Consider the following 18,473-nt stretch of genomic DNA (forward strand, 5'->3'; position numbering starts at 1 on the left):
GTCTGCTGCCTGCTCTGTCCCTCCCTCTGTGGGAAGACCTTGGATTCCAGAAATGCTCACAAGCACTGCTGTCCTGGTGGTGGGCTGTGCTGTTTCTCCTCCCTGTGCACTGAGCCTCCTCCTGGGCCAAGATCACTTCCCTGGTCACATGGGCCAGGGATGGAGTCTGTACTCAGGTTCCTCTCTGCCCTCCTGTTATTCCTGCTTCCCCTTTTCTTTCCTCTACATTTTCATTCCCTCTGCTGAGGCTTCTACTTTCTTCCGCAGTGACTCCTCCTTACACACACACACACACACACACACACACACACACACACACAGACACACACACACACACCTTGCTTGTGTAGTAGGCAATTAGGCCTGAGTAGAGTAGGACAATAGGCCAGTAGGGGAAGGTCACCTGGGTACCTAGCATTGTGCAAAAATGGACTTTGTCCTTGCCCCCTGGGTAACCTTTTCTTTCCAAGTGTATCCTGGTTTTGTAGTTTAGACCCTCTGACTTTTCATATTACTGAGTGTCATGGTCATGAGGAGGGGGCTAAGGGTTGGATTAAGACTCTGCGGAATTGAGACTCAACTTGTGGTTGAGACCCTTCTCTGACCTTTCCTCCCTTGGCATGTTCTTAGTCATGTGGATTAGATGTCCTTTGAGGGGGTAGAAAACAGAGGGCCTAAGAATAATCCTTCAGCATTAAGCCCCCAGGACAATGAGATTCTGACTGGCATCAAAGACATCTAGGCCTCAGTTGTGTTTCAGCTGCAGGTCCAGAAAATCAGCAAAACCAGATGAGTCAGGACATAGCTGACATCAGGATCTACCATATTGACTAATGACCTTCAACCCTGAAAGGACACACCTGGAAAGCTGATGAATATTTTTTTGGGATCCTTCACTGAGACCTCCAGATAACTGCCCTGAACAAGAAGGACCCAGTGCGGCTCTTTCTGGAACACATCGGTGCTTGTCCCCACTTCTTTTTTCCTCAAGGCACTTATATTTGTTCTTTCTCCTAAGCTCCATGGGTCCTTCTTTTGCTTCAGTAACTAGTTTCCTGAGCCCATTTGTTCTACAGCTCACTTCTAACTCTGTGACTTTCTAAATAAACTCTCTGTTATAATTTGAGTTCTTGACTCTGAATTCTTCTCTTAGCTGAAGTCAAGTACCAAGGTTGCTGAACTGAGGGCCTAACTCTGTAGGTTAACACCTGGTGCCATGCCAGTGCTCACAATTGGACAAGCAGAAGCTTGGAGTGTATGTAGCCAGGGTGTTTCCCACAGCTCTGTGTGGAGTGCACAGTAGCCTTTCCACTGCCTTCTCTCATCCCCATTTGCCTCTTATCTTCAGAGTGAAAGCCTGGGGGGACATCAGGAAGTCTTTTCATAGGGATGCCACCCGGTTCTGTATGATATCATCAATGGAGCTTTTTAAAGATTTCAATGCCCAGGGGATATTTTAGAAATGCTGCTTGGTCAGCTGCCCAGCTGTAGTGGATGTCCAGCCAGAATGAGACCCCATGATGTGGGGATGTGGACTCCCTTCCCCATCTTCTGTTTATAGGAAGGGTCTTCAAGTCCTGCTAAAAATGCAGATTCTGACTCATGTAGATGAAAGGGACCACGTGTTAACCTGACAGGCTCAGAGATGGCCTGAATGGCGGTCTTACAAAGTCAGAGCCCTAAAGTAAACACAAATGATGGTCTGAAATGAAACTTTAACTACAAGCAGTTATGGTGGGTAATTACATCCTAAGTTGGTATCTTCGCTGACAAGGCCAACTGTTAGCCTATCTATGTTTTTCTATCTATGATAACATATCCTTGAAATGTCTGGATAGATTGTAACTTCCCCTTTTCCTGACCCCTTGCTACACAACCTAATGTGTCTGGGTGCCAGGACAGATACCACAAATTTCTTCATTGTTATTGTTATCATGTTCTTTATTGACTGTTAACTATGCTGCACCCATCTAAGTATGTGTCTATCATTTTATTTTTTATCCAATCCCAGAGGTTTCTCCACTTTGCTTTCTCTTGCTTTCATTAATGGATTTCAGGTCCCCTACTATGATTGCTATGTATAAAAATAGATGAAAAAAAACACTATTCTCTGGAGCACTCTCCCAATTCATTGAGATACTGCTTCCTGGCAATTGTCAACATTTTATCTTAAATAAACTCACACAAATTATTTATAGGTTTGAATGCTTTTATGTTAACATTAGTTGGTATATTTGTGGCAGGATTCCAAAGAAGCTTACCCAGGACCTTCCAGCAGACCCGGACTTGGTTCTAGGATCCAGCAAAGGGCCCATTGAGCATGCTAGTTCCCTGCCATTGGGTGAACCTGGGTGAGTTGTCTCTTGAATTCAGGACCTCCCCCTTCTTTTGGTTGAGGGTTCGACTTTATTTGAGCTGTGTCTTAAAATCCTTGAGGTGGAATTAAGGTTAAGGGTTGACAGAACCCAAGTTAAGTGTTGACAGAACTCAGGCTAAGGCAGAACTGGAGGGGAAAAAATGGGTGGGTGGTTTTGATTTTGGCTTTTTAATTGGAATTGCTTTCTTTGAGCAAAAAACCTTCCCTGTATAAATGAGCTGAACTCATCAGCTCATAAGAGATAGGGGCATATCCTCCATTCAGTCTGATTCTTGGTTAATCTTAGTTGCAGGAGCCCCAGTGGGAAGGCTTAACTCACCTGTAATTAACTAACGGTTCATCTATGGAGTCAGCATAAGGCTTGGCCATGAAGGTTTCCTGTTTTTTTAGACAGCTGAGAGAGATACGAGACCACAGTTAACCCACTACATAATCTATCTAGGAAGTTTGCTCAGACTACAGAAAAAAAAAAATTAACACGAGAAATTTTGCCTCCAAGGCCAGAAGCCCTCAAACCCCAGCCCTCATTTAACACTCCTGAAAGGAAGCCTTTACTTGCAAGTGCTTCACAGAAATGGGAAGATTTAACTAGAAGTGGCCAAAATGCAGTTGTTTTTGGGCTCCTATATTAATATTTTGAGTGCAGAAATTAGTAAAATGCCGGCTTTTAAATTAAACTGAATGCCTATATGGGAAGCATATCTTGATTTGAAAATTAGAAGCTTCTAAGGAGAAGCATAGAAAAAATAATTCTTCCTAAAAAAAGAATGGAATTATTAAGAAATTTTAGGTGGGACCTTCTTTAAACCTCACCCAATGGTTTTTGAAGGGTGGGACCCACTTCCAAACTCACCCAATGGTAGTTGGTCATATTGAATTTCTTGCAGGCTGCTGGATTGAGGGTGAGAGTGAGAGAGATTGAGAGAGAGTATGTGTGTGTGTGTGTGTGTGTGTGTGTGTGTGAGAGAGAGAGAGAGAGAGAGAGAGAGAGAGAGAGAGAGAAAGAGAGAGAGAGAGAGAGGCATTGATATGAGAAACTTGTGCCCCGACCCGCCTAGGAAATTGAACTTGCAACTGAATGACATGCCCTTGACTAGGAATCAAACCAGTCTATGGGCTGATAGTTTTACCACTGAACAAAATTTTATATTTTTAAAAATAAAACTTTTTATTTTGGAATAATTCCATATTAAAAAAAATTTAGAGACTATCTCAGAACTATTCTGAAGTTAATAAATGCCTGCACCCCATTCTCTCCCTTCCTTTCTGACCATCCTTGTCCAGAGTTGCCCTTCCCTCTCCCTTTTACATTCCCCTTCTGCCTCCTCTATAACCACTGATTTGAAGGAAAATGAGAAGAGGAATTTTAGAAAAGCTCGTCTCAGCTAGAAAGGAATCAGCAATTGTTCCTGACTTTGTCTGGGACCGTGATGGATTCACAAAAATTTAACAGTTAGAACATGTAATCCTGCCTATTCTGACCTATTCCAACTAATACACCCACTGTTTCTGAGAGCAAGGCAACAGAATTACTAAATAAGGTCTGCTGTGAAACCTTAAAGGAGTTTTTTTTTTTTTTTTTCCCCAATAAAAAACAAGGTCACCATGAGAAAGACTGTTTAACAAGAAAACCTGAAGTGTGATTTATAAAGAGGAAGCGGAAGCAAACATAGGGTTGTCCCAGGACTAGGAGAGAGTGAGAAGGCAAAGTCCTAACTTTCCCCCATCTCCTTACTAATATTTTAGCAGAAGTTGAAATTATCTTAAAAGGGGATGTTACCAAGGCCCTTATAGATACGGGGGCTTCTTTATCTGTTCTTAATCCTACCCATCTAAGTGTTCCTCTCCCTAGGGTAAAGCTTCTGTACATATGGTAGGGGTGTTTAAGCAACCAATGGCTGTTGTAAATTCAGAACATGTCCCTTTTCTATTAGGGCATGTTAAGAGGCAACATATTTTGCTGGTCAATTTGGTCCCAATTCACCTGATAGAGATTTTAAAATCAGTGATGCTCACATGTCCCCCAACCACCCCACAAAGCTAATATGTATTTAGGAATAATCCAAACATTCTGAACCAAAGAGGGAAAGTGATGATTTTAAGGGAACCCACAAGAGGAAACTAATCTTGAGACTGACCGAATGTTTGCTAACCATCTTTTCGTTAGTAACTTCCTTGAGAGTTAGAGAATGCTTAACAGGAGACCCGTCCTATTCAGAATGGCCCAGACAGCCCAGAGACTTGCAGAGTTGCCTAACCTGGGCTTGCTACACATGCCTCTGCAGATGGGGAACCAGGCCACGGTGCCTAGAGAGAGTCCCCTTTCCTTTTGGGGTACAAACTCTTCAACTGGGAGAAATTTGACTCGGGATGCCTCAAGGAAAAAAAAAAAAAGTCTAAAAAAAAAAAAAAAAAAAAAAAAAAAAGTCTAACCTTCTTTTACAGAATAAGCCTGGTTGCACTATCAAGTAGACAATGAAGAAGTTTGGCCAGTTAATGACATCATTAAGTTTAATGCCACTCTGCCTGCAGCTAGACCTGCTTTCACATTACCAGGGAAGTGAATGGAGAATGAGGCCTTCTTAGGTCAATGTGTCTTTTTCATACCTGTAAGCAGTTATGAGTCAGAAATGGCACTCAGCTATATGCTACCTGTAAACTAGATCTCTGTAATTGCTACAGAACTTCAGAGAAAAATATACTCAAATTGAAAATGGACGAATTAGTTCATCCTTTTGCCAACATTTGCCAATCCTTGAGGAATTAAAGTACCATCTTGTTTTCCTATTCAGTATTTTCAGGGTCAGAGGTGTGGCTCTGAAATATAGTGGCAACCATACTTTGGTAAAAACTGTTGTTTGAATTTTAACTCTTCTAGTTTGGCTCTTGCATCTGATTAAACACGGAGAAAAACAAAACAAAACTATTTACCTTAGCTTTCAGGTGGAGACTTGGAGGCTAAAGCAATTTTCCCTTGCCTGGGACCAGGAGCACAGGAGAGTAATTCCCACTAACTCAGTAACCTTCAGAGTTAGAAACTGTAGATAACATCTGAGCTCTGCTTCTATGTTATAGGCTATTGCAAGATAGGGCCACATTCCAATGTCCAGCAGGATGTGACTAGCAACGACCCTGCTGGGCTGACCCCAGTCTTTAGAATGTAGTCTTTAGGATTTAGAATTTAGAACAAAGGAAAATTCCTGTGGTTTGAACCTTTAAAAGGGACTTCCTACCCCTGAAACGGTGCAGTCCTGTGGAGACCACCTGCGGGTGGTGCTCTCGCGTCTGTCCTGGCCAGATATTTCAATACATCTTTGCCTGCTTTTTAATTAATCATCAGCCTCCGGTGGTCCTATTTTGAACCCAGGGTTTGACCCCATAACAGCTCCAGAACATTAAAGTCCACTAAATCATTTTACATTCCTCTATTCTGCTCAAAATGCTATAATTGGCTTCCAAATCCAAAGTCCCAGAACCTTTGAGATACAAATATCAGGAACTCTGGTCCAGGCCATTTAAAAAATACAAATCTCTACAATCTAGAATTAGAACTGAAATACAGAAAGGCTTTCTGAATAGTCAATAGAAACCTTCCCACCTGCCCCCCTCCCACCCCAGGAGAGAACCCTGATACCCAAGGACCGAAGAAAGAGACTGCATAAAGACTGGTAGGTGGGGCAGAAGCTTGAAAGGGCTGGTGGGGCACCCACAGACAGCAACTGAAATCCTGGAGAGATAGCTCAGCTGTAGGGGAGGTTTGGGGGGGACACTATGAGCTCTGGGATCTAATCATGAAGCTGGGATCCCCAGGAGAGAGCACCAAATCTCAGGAGTGTCCCCACAAAACATCTAGCTGTGAAAAGCAGTGGGGTACTGTCTGCCCAAGAGTGATAGCTCAAAGCTTGGACACCTTCTTGAAGGATTTTTGCACAAAAATTCCCTGTGGAGCCACCCACTTTGTGCTTTGGCAGAGGGAGGCTAAAGTGGACTAGAGCTGTGAGAGTAGAACCCAGGACTGGGGGCTCTGGGAGGATAGAACTCAGAAGGCAGACACCCAAGTTTCCTCAGTTGAGTCATTTCATCAGGCAGTGGAGGACATCCTTCCCAGATTGACATCTATCTGCTTTGGCTGGGGGGAGAACAGTAGACACACCTTATTGGAAAACACCTTGCCCTCAGGCCACTTAAGAGATTAAAAGTAATAATTAGACTCCGGGAAGAAGCAACTGCTCCACCCTGTTGAAAAATCTCTCCCTATACCTGAGGGCGATTGTCTGGGGGCCAATGCAAGTTATAATAGAAGCCTTTTACTCTGTAGACTGAGGTGGTCTCTAGAGGCTTTGAGTCTTTGCCTGTTTCAATTGATCAGAAACAGCCTTTAACACTGTCTTGAACTACAGGTTGAGAGGTATAGAGGATCTACCTAAAGCATAGTCACAAACCCAAACAGACAATCAAAATGAGGGGACCAAGAAACAACTCCCAAATGAAAGAACTAGAGGCTTCTCCAGAAGGAGAGATAAATGAAGCAGAGATAAGAAATTTATCTGAAATAGAGTTTAGAGTAATGATGGTAAAAATGCTCAATGGTATGAAAAAAATATGGTAACTATGATAAAAGAACAGTGTGAGATAAAGGATGCCACAACACAAATAAAGAACACATTGGAAAGAATACACAGCAGGTTAGGGAAGGCTTAGGATCAAATCATTGAATTAGAAGACATGGTGGGTGATAAAGGACAAGGCTGATGGTGAGCCTCCAGGTGGCAAGCTGGGCCTTGGGGGAGAGTCTGTGGTGGTGCTGGAGGAAGGGCCGGGAGCTTGTCCTTCCTCACCCACTTCCATCCTCCTCTGTCCCCAGTAATAAGAGGGTCTAAGCCCCTGGAGGCTGAGAAGATCTGAACTGCCTGTCACAGCACATATATCTGTGGGAATCAGAGGGTGTGCAGGGCAGGTGGTGGGTGCTTCTGGGCAGTGGGTGACTCCTCCCCTCCCTGTCTCATTGCAGACACTAAAGGAAATGGACCAGACACTAACCACCAGGTCAGCGGTCACGGATGAGCCATGGGTGGGCAGGGAAGAAGGGAGCATAAGGGGGCTGTGCGGGAGTGTGTGTGTGGGGGACAGGTGTCAGAAGCTGCTTCATCTCACTGGTCCCATCCCCACCCCAACTTTCTCTTCTCGGAAGCCCCAGAATAAGACCTCCCCATTCTCCATGTCCCAAACTGCGCCTGGCATTAAGATAAGCACCTGTCAGAACAGCCAGGTCAAGGGGAGGGGGAGTCCTGGGTGTTGGGTGACAGTTGCTTTTGGAAGTGTCCCACAGGCCTGTTAGGAGCGCAGGGCCTAAGGGGGCCCTGGTACGTCGTGACAAAGCTCCTCCCACCCCTTCTCACCCTCTGGCTCCTGTCCCAGGCCTGTGACTCACCCGGGCTCCTTCCCCTATGTTGGGGGCTGGAGGTAGGCAGGGAAATCCCCTCTAGATCCCTCAGGGCAATGCACAACAGGAAGCCGAGGGCCGGCCCCATCCCAACTTCCCTGACTGAACTGGGGCCTGCCTCTCCCCACCCTCTGCTCCCCAAGACACACTCAGGGGGTGGGTGTTGGAGGTTGGAGGGGTCAGGAGGAGGCAGACCCAGTGCGGATGGCTGGGGGACTGAGCAGATGCTGTAAGAAATGGCCAAACAGAGCAAATTCCAAATCGAGATTGGGCCCTGCTGGGCTTCCCCAGTGTCTGGGGCCCAGGTCTCCATCGTCCAGCTGGGTAGGTCAGCTGGCAGGTCCAGAGGCCTGAAGGCAGCACAGTGGGAAGGGGTGTAGGCAGGACTCCTGATTCTGACCAAGGTGGCAGAAGGATGATGAGGGGCTAGAGGCTGCTCTGTGACCATGGGAAAATCACTTCCCCTTTCTGGCTTCTCAGTCTCCTCTTCTCTAATGGGGTTGAGGGTATGGCAGTCAGATGTGGTGGACTCTGAGGTCCCTCCACAGCCAGCGTTCCCTGAGGATGCTTGGTGGGCAGGTGCCCCAGGGAGAAGGTGTCCAGCTGAACCTCCTTCTGTCTGATCTTGGGTTTGGCTCTAAACTTAGCCTTCAGAGTGTGAATCTCCTGTATGTCCTCCTTCCTCATCTGAATCTTTACAGCCTGTCCTGGCTCCACTGCAGCCTGGTTTCTCTGTGGGAATCCACTGGGCCCAGGGGTAGAAAGGGTTCTTGCCCCCTTCCTAGGCATGTGCCCTAATCCCAGGAAGAGCTCAAGGCTTCCATGCCCTGGGCCTCTGCCTCACCCTCCATCTCTCTTGTCAGTCTTGTCCTAAATGCAGGCTTCACATGCTCCCATCACAATTTCAGACAAAGCCACACCCATCAGGTACAATTATTTAAATCAGACCTTTGTTCATTGGCCTAATTAAAAAAAACAAACGCATTTTATTTGGGGAAATGTGAAGCTGATACAAAAATAGAAAGAAGAGAAAAACTAAGATGGGGTATAAGTAAACACCTGAAATCGCTGCCTCACACAACCACTTCAAAACTACAACTAAAAGACAAAACGAACATCATCCAGAACCACAGGCAGGGTGGCTGTGGAAATTCTACAACTAGAAGGAAAGAGACTGAGACTTAGAGAAGGTGCAGAAATAAAGTGCAGCAGTATGGAGCCGTGAGTGTGCACACGGAAAGGGCTCGCAAATGAGCAAGCTGTTGTCTTTTTCAATCGGGAGGGAGACACAAGCTCCAGACTGCTCTGAACTCTAGTTCCTGGTGAGACTCTGGAGACCCACACTCATACAGGAAGAAACTGGACTGTCTGGCTTTGGGAGGAACCCCAGTGCGCTTTTCTCTCATAGCTTCTTGCAGAAATTACCTAGGGACATTGAGACCTGGGGGCCTCTTAGGGCAGGATTGAAAATGAGCCATAGCTGTTTCCTCCAGCCTGTTGATTCCCTGAGATCCTGCTGCACCAAAGCTGTGCACAGAGAGGCTTTTGCATATGAATGGCCTGGCCCTTTGAAATCTAAAATTACCTAGCAAACTGCAGCTGGGTCAGAGAGCCCCAGAACTTCCAAAAGAAAGCCCAAGTCCCCACAGAAGCTTGAAAATGAAAAAGAAAAAAAAGGTGGAGTAGCAATACTCATCTCTGACAAAATAGACCTTAAAATGAAGGCCCTCGCTGGTTTAGCTCTTTGGGTAGAGTGTAGGCCTGCAGACTGAAGGGTCTCAGGTTTGATTCTGGTTAAGGGCACATGCCCAGGTTGTGGGCTCGATCTCCAATAAGGGTCATGCAGGAGGCAATTGATCAATGATTCTTTCTCATCATTGATGTTTCTACCTCTCTCTCCTTTGCCCTTCCTCTCTGAAATCCATAAAAATATATTAAAAAAAGAAAGAGACAACAAAGGTCACTACATAATACCAAAGAGATGGATTCAACAAGAGAATATAACTGATAAACATATATGAACCCAACATAGCTGCACCTAAATATGCAAAAAACCTTCCAGAGGACTTTATGGGAGAGATTGACAGCAATACAGTCATAGTAGGGGACTTTAACACCCTCTGACTTCACTGGACAGATATTCCAGACAAAAACTTAACAAGGAAACAGAGACTCTAAAGGACACACTGGAACAGATGGATTTAATTTACATTTAGTATACAACGTTTTACCCCAATGAAGCAGAATATGCATCCATCTCAAGTGCACATAGATCATTCACAAAGATAGACCACATGTTAGGATACAAAACAAGCCTCTACATGTTCAAGAAGACTGCAATCATATCAAGCATCTTCTCAGATCACAGAACAATGAAATTAGAAATCAACTACAGTAAAAACACTCAAAAATATTCAAACATCTGAGGCTAAAAAGCATCTTATTAAACACTGAATGAGTTATCAATAAGATCAAGAAAGAAATAAAACACAATTTCCTGGAAACAAATGTAAATGAACACACAACAACCGCAAATCTCTGGGACACAGCAAAAGCAGTCCTGAGAGGGAAATTCATTGCACTACAGGCATACCTCAAAAAACAAGAAAAATCAGAATAAACTATTTAACCCTACAACTTAAAGAATTAGAAAGAGAACTACATTAAAAGCCCAGAGTAAGTAGAAGAAAGGAAATAATGAAGATTAGAGTAGAAATAAATAACATAGAGAATAAAAAAATAATACAAATAAATCAATGAAACCTAGAGATGGTTCTTTGAAAGGATAGACAAAATTGATAAACCACTAGCCGGATTCAACAAGAAACAAATAGAGAGGACCCAAAGAAATAATATCAGAAACGAAAGTAGAGAAGTAACCAAGTACACTACAGAAATACATCGGATTGTAAGAAATGCTATGAAAAACTATATGCCAACAAGGTGGACAATGTGGATGAAACTGACAAATTCCTGGAAAAATACAACCTCCCAAAACTTGACCAGAAAGAATAAAAAAATCTGAATAGGCCAAAACAACTGATGAAATAGAAGCAGTAATAAAAAAACTCCCATCAAACAAAATTCCAGGGGGGTCCCTCAGCTCAGCTTGTGCCCTCTATCAGTCCGGGATCCCTTGGTTGGATGTCCACCTGCTCTAAGTCAGACATCCTTCTTGCAGTCCAGGACCTCTAGCTCCTTAACGCTCACCTGCAGTGGAGGTGGGAGACTCCTGCCACTGTGGTTAAGGTCGCCAGCCATGAGCCAAGCTTCTGGCTGAGCAGGCACTCCCCTACCCACCCCCTTCCCTGCCCCCGCCCTCTTGGGAGCACACTGACCACTAGAGGGCAGTTCCTGCATTGAGTGCACTGACTATAGCCTGGTGGTCAGTGCACAGCATAACGACTGGTCATTCAGCCTTTTATTATATAGGATTATCCTCCTTATGGTTTCCTAGTGAAACAATATCTGTCTCCCTTGACCTCTTTCCCTATTAGACATGAAAAATTTAACTTGGGTGCCTGCTAATATTTTCTTTCCTTTTTTACATCTTCAGTATTTTTATTTAAATCTTTAGCAATTTATATATCTGTCCACTTTTCCTTTTAAGTTAGTGTGACAATTTCCATAATAAACCACTCAAAGAGAAGCTTCGGTAAAAATGGGATGAAATAGCAAAAACAAAAACCAAAACCAAAACAAACCAACAGACAACAAAAAGCCCAAATACAAACAAAACCCAATTACTGCTGTTTAAAAATCCAACACTTTCACCAATGATATTCAAACAAAACCTTGCCAACCACATTTGGGCGATACATGTTTTCAGTGTTTCCTTGTGGCTGGCTCTCCTCACCATCATGCAAATGGTGCAGCTGCCTCGGGCCAGTTTGTCAGTTTGTCAGTTTGTCCTGCTGGATCTGGGAGGCTCACTCAGCTTCACATTATCCGGAGGCCCTGGAGAGAAGACTCTAAGGCAGTGGTTCTCAAACTTCTTAATGCTCCGACCCTTTAATACAGTTCCTCATGTTGTGGTGACCCCCAACCATAAAGTTATTTTCGTTGCTACTTCATAACTGTAATTTTGCTACTGTTAATGAATCATAATGAAAATCTCTGTGTTTTCCGGTGGTCTTAGGCGACCCTGCTAGCGGTTCTCAACCTGTGGGTCGTGGCATTAAGAAGGTTGAGAACCACTGCTCTAAGGCCTTGAAATCCCAAATTGCCATGGCTCCATGGATGCCAGTAGTGCAAAATTTGCGACAATCTTACTTACCCACCTCATAAATAGATACTCGAGTGATGCTATTCTGGTGCAGAGTCTCCAAGGCTGTATTGCGGTCCTCAGTTGTGGCCTCTTGTGCTCACTGTGGAAGGATTGTATGGCAGACATGTTGAGTTGGAATGTCCAGCTGGGAGACGAAAGTCAAGCAGCTGCAGTCATCATAGTTAAAGAGCACTGGGTAGCAGCCATGGCCAGTGGCTACAAGCTATTCTCTGAGACAAATGACACACTCAGGAGGGGCAGGAACTCTGTTTTCAGAGTTGAGACCTGCATGCTTTTTGAGGCATTGGCAATGGACACAGTGCTGTCATGGCTGACCCAGGCCAGTGGACTTCCACTGGTGGGCGGAGAAGCTGATGCCATGCACCCAGCCACCAGTACCACTGCCACCAAACTCTGACATCAGCTGACCAAAAGGCATCTTGCTGCCGGCTTTTCATCCACTTCTTTAATGTATGCAGAAAACACTCGCATTGGAAATCATTCGACCCTGCTGGCAGCAAAACATTGAAGGTGGGATGCCAATCCAAGCTGAGGACCGTGGAGCGAATTGGCTTTTAAATGTGCTTGCTTACCTACCAGTCATTTTCAGACCCAAAGTAACAAACAGAAACGAGTCTTGCTCCACTACCCATGGCAAATTTTTCCTCTAGAGGGGATCACTTGACACAAGTGGTTGCACGGTTTATTCTCAGGATCGCCAGGGTTGGCTTCCAGACACCATCTTTCTGACTCCAGACACAGGCATTGCGGTCTGCCCTGCAAGTGATGATGCGGTCGCTCTTGGGAGCCCAGTGCATACCTGTGATGCTCCTTGAGCTTTCACCCCCTGGTTCCCGTTCTTTTTATAGATGTGGACTTCATGATTATTGGGGCTATGGGCAATGTGGGTACGATCCCTATTTCAGTCGCTAGTCAAAATTGATCCGGGGACATTATTGTTAGTGGTTTCAAAGGAGAGAAAGCTGGGATCAGGGAAGTCTAGACAGGCTCAGAGTGCAGAATTCTGGGACATTGGTGAGACACATAAAATAGGTGCTGAGGCATGGGATACATGGACCAGATCTCAGAAGGGAGGGAGTTGGGGTGACTAGAAGATATTAACTAAAAAACATATGCATAGCCCATGGACACAGACAATCATGGGGTGAAGGTCTGGGCTGGAGCGAGGGCCGGGTGGGAGAGAGGAAAGGGCATGGTGGGGTGCGTCTGTACTACTGTCAACAATAAAAGTTGTTTTAAAAAATCTAGCTAGCCGAAACCGATTTGGCTCAGTGGATAGAGCATCAGCCTGTGGACTGGAAGGTCCCAGGTTCGATTCCGGTTAAGGGCATGTACCTTGGTTGAGGGACATCCCCAGTGGGGGGTGTGCAGGAAGCAGCTGATCGATGTCTTTCTCATCGATGTTTCTAACTCTCTATCCTTCTCCCTTTCTCTCTGTAAAAAAAAAATAAAAAAATCAATAAATATATTAAAAAAATAAAAAAATGTAGTTATCTTCTTGATAGAAGGAAATTCTTACATCATTGTAAAATGAAAACAATGCACTGGAATATTCTTTAGAAGATAGCAAATAACCTTTTTCAATTTATCAGTAATTGTGATGCAGGTTTTACTTTTCTAGTTCATCACTGATAACACCTTTGTAGTTTAGCTCATGGGAAATGGTGAAAGCCAGCCACGATCCATGTTTTAGTTCAAGAATGTGGACTTTGTGTGGACTCTCCTGTGATTTTAAGCATTCACATAATTCACCTTCTGTGAACACTAATGCCATTTTCCTCTGTCCATGTGTTACACATCCCTGTTCAGAGAGAGCCACATTTTCCCTGGAAAGCATCTGACCACCAATGAGAAGAAAGTGTCCAAAAGCTTCTGGCTGATGATGATGATGGTGCTGAAAGTGGAGGTCTTGTTCAGGGTGGGCCAGGGCAACAGTTTTTGAGAACTCTTCCCTCAAAATTTCCTGCAGAAGGCACCTGTCATGTGTTGGGCTTTGCCATCAACTTCAGATCAGGCCCCAGGGAGTGGGAGGGTGAAGTCTTCCCTGACCCTCTCCACCCTCCTCAGGACACCACTGCTGGGATGTCTGTGGGGGAACTCAGTCTCCCCTCCTCCTCTTTGCAGTGCAGGACAGGGACCCAGAGCCCCTTCATGTAGAGTGGACCATGAAGGAGCCAAGGTGAGGGAGGGCAGGTGGATGTGAGGAGAGAGCCTTATTCCTGGAGGTGGGAGGTGTGAGATGAGGGCCAGCAGGAGGCACACAGCCTGCTTAGTGCCTGCAGCTGAGTCAGTGGGCCAGAGCATTTCCTCTGCAGAATCCAGCCCTGTCCCTGGGAACATTCCATTCCCTCCCACTCAGTGCTCCCAGCTAAGGCCTCAGTCCTTCCTCACTCAGTCCTGCATCAATTCTGTCCCCTTCACACTCAGAAAGCCCTGTCTGCCCAACTGCCCAGTTCCCCCAGGGCTGCAGAATGATCTTTGCTGCCTCTGACCCCAAGAGTGAGAAGGCCCAGTCCTGCCTTCCTGGTCAGCTTTGGGACCAGGCTCTCAGGCTCCATGTCCTGATTACCATTACCTGCCAGGAGGTGGCAGCAGCTGAACAACGTAAGAGATGCAGGGGCATTTGTTATTACCCTGTGAGTCTGCAAGTGGACTTGGGGGGTGGGGGTTAGGGGAACACCAAGGAAATGACAAAATTTCCTGCCAATTTAGATGCTGGTAGTGTGTGTCTTGGGAATTTAACAGAGAGTTCATGGATATTTTCTTGGAGATAGATAAGAAGGTAGTTGCAACTCAATATTTGGGTCCTCTTTGTTTCTTGATGAATATGGCTAATTGTTTACCAATTTTGTTTATTCTTTTAAAGAACCAGCTCTTCATTTCATTGACTTTTTGTATTGTTTTTTTAGTCTCTATGGTATTTATTTCTGCTCTATTGTTTATTATTTTCTTTCTTCTACTTACTCTGGGATTTTCTTGATGTTCTCTTTCTAGTTCTTTAAGTTGTAGAGTTAAATAGCTTATTGCCATATATATATATATTTTTTTATTTTTAAAATTAAAATATATATATATATATATATATATATATATATATATATATATATATTTATTTTTTATTTTTAAAATTAAAAAAAATTTTTTTTTTTTTTTGAGGAATGCCTTAGTGCTGTGAACTTGCCTCTCAGGACTTCTTTTGCTTTGTCCCAGAGATTTTGGGTTGGTATGTGTTCATTTTCATTTATTTCCAGGAAGTTTTTGATTTCTTTCTTGATTCCCTTGGTAACTCATTCAGTGTTTAATAACATGCTATTTAGCTTCCAGGTGTTTGAATGTTTTGGGGTGTTTTAACCGTAATTGATTTCTAATTTTATTCTATTGTGATCTGAGAAGAAGCTTGATCTTACTTCAATCTTTTTGAACTTGTAGAGACTTGTTTTGTGTCCTAACATGTGGTCTATGTTTGTGAACGTTCCATGAGCACTTGAGAAGAATGTATATTCTGCTTCTTTGGGGTGAAATGTTCTATAAATATCTGTTAAATCCATCTGATCCAGTGTGTCCTTTAGAGTCTCTGTTTCCTTGTTAAGTTTTTGTCTGGAAGATCTGTCCAGTGAAGTCAGAGGAGAGTTAAAGTCCCCTACTATGACTGTATTGTTATTGATGTCTCTGTTAAAGTCCTCTAGAAGATTTTTTTTTTACATATTTAGGTGCAGCTATCTTGGGTTCATATATGTTTTTCATGGTTGTATACTCTTGTTGGCTCAATCTCTTTAGTTTTATGTAGTGATCTTTGTTGTCTCCTGTGATGGCCTTCATTTTGAAATTTATTTTGTCAGATATGAGTAGTGTTCCTCCAGCTTTTGTTCTTTTCCATTTGCATAGAACATTTTTTTTCCATCCCCTCACTTTCATCCTTGGGTGTCTTTAGTTTTGAGGTGGTTCTCTTATAGACAGCATATACTTTGGCCATATTTTTTTATCCATTGAGTTACTCTATGCCTTTTGATTGGAGTACTTCATTCAAATTTAGGGTTATTGGAGAAACCAAGATTGTGGCATAGGGTAGACACCTGAATGCAGCCTACCACAACAAATTTGAATTTAGAACTGGAAAACAGGGGAAACATTGCCCTGAAGCGCGGGACAGCTGGCTGAGAGGAGGCTCTACCATCTGGGAAGGAGAGAGAAGGCACACTGAACCTCAGGAACTGTGAAGGTGCCAAGAACTGTGCATGGGAAAAGGTGGCTGCCGGACTGTGCTGCTGGCTTGCTTGCGGAGTGCAGAGAGGGCAGGCCTAGTTTGCTACTGGCTAACTCCCTGCGCAAGGAGAGGGCGGACAGCTAATGCACGGCTAGCTTTCTTGTTTGGGAGGAAAACAGAACTACCCTATTGCTCTGATAGACGGCCCTAGACAGAGAGAGGCCAGACTGTCAGGGAGTGGGCAGAGATCTCTTGGAGGTATGTGAAGCCAGCGGCCATTACTGTGGGACTCAGAAACCAGACTGTCGTAGGGAGGGGCTGACCAAAGCTTGTCTGCACCACCGGAGACTACGCCCCATCCAAGCAGAGCACAGAGGCCCTTCCAGAGGCTAGCTTTCTCGTTAGCCGTGAATAGAACTCTCCTAGGGAGGGACAGAGAGCAATCCAAAGCTTGTAAGTACCTATACCAAAGAGGTGTGCGCGCTTGCAACCAATCTTGTGGGATTCACCAATGCTTATCTGTGCCACCCTGAGACTTTCTCCCATCCAAGTGCAATACAGAAACCATCCTAGCTGAGACACTTCTGATCCTCATAGCCAATTGGCTTCCCAGTGATACCAACAACAAGCAAGGCTTAACAACAAGACTGCACACATAGCCCACAAAGGGCTACACCAAGACTGTCCACCTCAGGTAACTGAGAGGCTGACTCACTCAACCATATAAGACACCTTAGCCCACAAAGCCACCCTACCAACTCAGGGAAGCTGTGAAAATGCCAAGACAAGGAAACAGATCACAAAAAGAAATGGAGGACAAGAAGCAACTGGATATAGAGTTGAAAACCACGCTTATAAGGTTTTTTAAGAATTTCCTAGAAAAGGCCGATAAAATAAATGAGACCTATGAGGATATGAAAAGGGATCAACTAGAAATAAAAAATACATTGTCTGAAATAAAAAAATATTATACAGAGTCCTAAAAACAGAATGGAAGATCGCAAGAATCAAGTCAAAGATTTGAACATAAAGAGCCAGAGGACACTCCTCCACAGAAGCAAGAAGATGAGAGAATCCAGAAAGTTGAAGATAGTGTAAGAAACCTCTAGGACAATTTCAAATGAGCCAAAATCAGAATTATGGGGGTCCCAGAAGAAGAGAGAAAGCAAGATACCAAAAGAATACTGAAAAAAATAGTGACAGAAAACTTCCCCCATCTGGTGAAAGAAATAGACTTACAGTCCAGGAAGCACACAGAACCCCAAACAAAAGGAATCCAAAGCCCAAATCGATTTGGCTCAGTGGTAGAGGGTCGGTCTGTGGACTGAAAGGTCCCAGGTTCCATTCCTGTCAGGGGTATGTACATTGGTTGCAGGCACATCCCCAGTGGGGGTGTGCAGGAGGCAGCTGGTCGATGTTTCTCATTGACGTTTCTAGCTCTCTATCTCTCTCCTCTATCTCTCCCTTCCTCTCTGTAAAAAATAAATAAAATATATTTTTTAAAAAAGGATTCCAAAGAGAACCACACCAAGACACATTATAATTAAAAGCCCAAGAGCAAAAGAAAAAGAGAGAATATTAAAAGCAGCAAGAGAAAAGCAGGTAGTTACCTATAAAGGAGCACCCATAAGATTGTCAGCTGATTTCTCAACAGAAACCATGCAGGCCAGATGGGAATGGCAAGAAATATTCAAGGTGATGAATAGCAAGAACCTACAGCCCAAAATACTCTACCCAGCAAAGCTATTACTCAGAATCGAAGGCCAGATAAAGTGCTTCACAAATTAAAAAAAAGCTAAAGGAGTTCATCACCGCCAAACCAGAATTATATGAATTGCCGAAGGGGGTTCTTTAGGAAGAGGAAGAAGATATAGATAAAAATTATGAACAACAAATATGTAACTATCAACAAGTGAAACTAAAAGACAAGGTAATTAAGAAACCTGATGAATAATATTAACTAGTGAATATAATAGAATCAGAGGTATGGAAGGGGAGTGGACTGATGATTTTCAGGGAAAAGGGGAGTGGGGGGTGCGGGAAGAGCCTGAACAAACACTGTGTGGATGAGGACAATGGGGGGTGGGGAAAGGGCAGAGGGTGGGGTGGAAACCTGGTGGAGGGGAGTCATGGAGGGGGAAAAATGAGGAACATTTGTAAT

The 18,473-nt window shown here is 44.1% G+C and overlaps 1 pseudogene across 1 annotated transcript; it reads right to left on the reverse strand.

Moving 5' to 3' along the window:
* Nucleotides 1–11,977: 11,977 nt before the first annotated feature.
* Nucleotides 11,978–13,907, reverse strand: LOC311633873 (actin-related protein 2/3 complex subunit 1A-like; annotated as a pseudogene). Its single transcript has 2 exons — nt 13,861–13,907; nt 11,978–13,004 (listed from the first exon to the last, which is right to left on the reverse strand). The product of its transcript is annotated as an actin-related protein 2/3 complex subunit 1A-like (transcript).
* Between the last annotated feature and the right edge of the window lie 4,566 nt (nt 13,908–18,473).

Source organism: Pipistrellus hanaki, assembly GCF_964339955.1.
Source record: "Pipistrellus hanaki genome assembly, chromosome: 15".
In the NCBI taxonomy this organism is placed as follows: Eukaryota; Metazoa; Chordata; class Mammalia; order Chiroptera; family Vespertilionidae; genus Pipistrellus; species Pipistrellus hanaki.